The sequence below is a fragment of the Colossoma macropomum genome, unplaced genomic scaffold (genome assembly GCF_904425465.1).
Source record: "Colossoma macropomum unplaced genomic scaffold, Colossoma_macropomum, whole genome shotgun sequence".
NCBI classification, from domain to species: Eukaryota; Metazoa; Chordata; class Actinopteri; order Characiformes; family Serrasalmidae; genus Colossoma; species Colossoma macropomum.
This window is the reverse complement of record NW_023494791.1, coordinates 26649900-26653528: the sequence shown is the minus strand read 5'-3', so window position 1 is coordinate 26653528 and position 3629 is coordinate 26649900.

Here is a 3629-nt window from a genome sequence, read left to right as displayed (position 1 = left end):
TAACATTTGAATTGCTGTGTATAAGCTATAGAATCCCTACATTACCGCCCACATTACTAACTGAATAATACACCCAACAAACTTTATGTACTTTTTTCTTTTGTTGCTTTAATATTGCATACATCTTACATTTCAAACTCTTTTACATTCATAATCCTCAAATTTGCATATATGCTGCTGAATTCAGCTAATTTGCTTCTGTAGCTCAGAGACATGATTTTACCATATGAGTCAGAAAGAGAGTCATAAAGGATTTGAAGAAGGATAGCACTGGCTTGCCCAGACAGTAATACATATTTTATGGGAAATTATCCCAGCTAAAATCCCAGTGAATCATCACCCCTGAAAAGAGCAGCACAAATGACTGGTTATGACGTTTGTACTGGTATCCATGTGAACAGTCTTTCCTGGGATACAATATTAATGTTGACCTGTACAGCCATACACTTTCCCTCTGTGCCCTCCCTCGCTCCATACCTGCTCTCACCCCACCACACCTTACGGACACACACTGCACATGACTCACATCTCAGGCTCCACCTCTCAACCAACAGCACAACGACTACAACAGCCTGCAGCATAAGAATAATCTAAAAGCAGAGAGAGGCCAAATTCCTTGATTCATTGCTGTGTGGTTGTTGGTTTTAAACAAAAGCTATCATTAAATGGTAGATGATTCACAATGTACAACTAAGATCACTGGAATCTTCTGAGCACAAGTTATTGCACGAGCAGCAGCAGAGGTGCAGAGGAAACGTAACAGTCTCAGTATGAAAATCTGGCATAATGTATTACAAACATCTTAGCATAATTGCTACTTCAATAAAATTACTTCACGGATGACAGAAAACATGATATACGTAACAAAAATCACTTATGCTGCTATTATTTGAGTTACTAGGCCTACAGTATGATGTGCTTTCACCCAGAACATCTGCAATCCTCAAAAAAACCTTTTTAACCACATCAAAGGCATGCCGATACAGAAGACACACCCAGCATCCATTATGTAAGGAGCATTATGGTTGACACTTTATCTAGGCTATTGTGTACATATGTACACCTGCCCATTCTGATTGTTAGGCTCCACAGAGCTATTCTTTTGCCTTGTCCAGCAGAGCAATAGTCTGAGACTCAGCACAGAGATACCATTCAGAAAAGGGTAAAACGGATGACGACTTATTAGTCAGCTAAGTGAAAAGTGTAAGTTACAATTGAAGTTAGTAAAAGGCCATTCTTTATAATACCAAAGCAAGTTGCCTACTTAATAAAAAGCTGCTGGGGGATTTTTCTAAGCTATTGGCAAACATAGTGCTAACTTCTCCACACCAAGCAGTAGTGCTTAAGCTGCTTTATGAGAAAGCAGACTGCTGTCTTTAATTCTACCTCTAAGAAACCATAAGCAGTACAAAAATACCAGGCAGTCAACATCTGGAACACATGTCAGGACATGCTAAATTTTAATCCCCACTTCAATTTATGTCTGAGAACAACGTAGTATCATATTAAGAGATGGAATATGTGCTATAGATGAGCAGGTTAGACAAAGCAGGACAGGCAAGCTTTTGAGGGGTGAGAGCGGTGAAGGAGAACGTAAACTCAAGCACCCCCTCTTTCTGAACATTAAATTCATGATATATTGAAACAATACTTTCAATCTCAGTAATAAATTTCTATCTATAGCCTATGTCGTTCAGGACCATACGAGATGAAAGATGAACATCTCTGATTGTAGCTTAAGTTGGAAAATCTTCCACAAGATTCCAACAAATTGGATTCTTCATTCCACAAATAAGCCATGTTTGAAAGCTGCAGTGTGTAAATTTTGGGGATTTGGAGACCTCCCTGGTGGAAATGTGTAATTGCACACAACATGCAGAACAGCATTTTGTAACATCGGTTGTGCTTCGGACCTCTTCCCCAAGAGGATGACTTTGATGACTGCAAGAATATTCAGAGAGAAACGTCTTGCGATTATGTAAGTGAATTATCTACTGTTGTCATCGTATCTTCATCAGTATAACATTGATTTTGACATTAATACGTAAAGATATATCATGGCCCGAAAAACTCATGTGAAATCAGACTTGACACCTTTGACTTTTAAATTATTATTTCAGCATTTCCAGGTTGAAGGAATGATCTGCTTTGCTGTGTTATATGCTGTTGTGTTCTGTACTGTGTGTGTGATGCACAGACACCATATTTTAAAATATATTTTTCTCCTGACTCTGACGCTACGTCTTTCAATTTTAACCAAAAAAAATCTTACAGAATAAACTATTCAGACTGACACATTTTTCTTATAGGGCTGGGCAATATGACAATATATTGTTATCATGATAAATCATGTCACAATACAATAAAATGCACTTTTCTGAACATATCATGTATATCTTCAGTACTTGTAGAACAATGACCAACTGCATGTTTCATTATAAAGAGAACAAAATTAGTCCAGTTTAAGTGGATTTAGCGCAATAGTATGTCAAATATTGTATAAAAATTATTATATTCACAGTTTTTGATAGTATTTTTTTTAAAATGTAGCACTACTGTTTCTTTTTCACTGTTCCAACTGATCAGATGTCTGAAAAAATATAAATTGTGACATATTAAGTATCACAATAGTATATTTTTGCTATATCGCCGACTTATATATACTTACTTCATCAAGTAAGCATATATAAATATGCTTACTTGATGAAAAGCATAATTTTTCCCCCTCCCAAAAACCATTGTAAATCTGTACAATGACATTAAAGCAACCTTAATCTTAATCTGTTATTGACTCTTGACTATGTGTGCTATGTGGGCTTTTGTTTAAAGTTTAAAATATTTGCATAACTCCATAGTTGAAATGTAGTCATTCAGTGCTTTGTTGAGAAATAATTCACTGTAGAGAAACTTACTGACTCAAATTTCCTTACAATTGTGGTGACAGGAGCCAGAGGTTAAATGTATTCATTTTATTTACTATAAAGACCATGTGAACCTAATTGTGTCTTCTCATTTTTCAGATGTAATCTTGATAATGATAAAATAGCGGTAAATCAGAAAGTACTTTTTTTGAGGATTGTTTTGCTTTACAAACGCTGCATGTAACACTGTATTAAAAATGTTTTAGGCAGAAACCTTATTTAAAACCTATTGTAAAACAATTATTTGTGACAATTTCATGTAGTAACTTTCTGTGAGGCAGCTTATAGAGGCATTCAGAGGTCTGGTTCCCATCACCACCACTGTGAACAAATCTAACTCGGTAAGTTTCTCTAGACTGGGGCATTTCAATTTAAACCTTTCTGAATGACTTTATTTACCTGTTAACCCTTTAATTTTAACAGACATTTTGAAAAATTGGTTAAAGTCCCTTTAAGTTTAGCTGTAATGATCACCAGTTTATCAAAAACTGTATCTACTGCACTTCAGCTTTAGCTTCTGTTGTTATGTTATTATATTAAATAAATAATACAAATAATTCTATATAAATGGTTCGGGAACAGTTGCCTTCATAAACTACATAAATTCAATAAATTCGACGAGAAACGAATCCTGAGCATTAACCTTACATATCCTACATTTCCCATGAACCATGTGTTTTTCCGGAAATGGCGTTTGCCGTAGAAGAC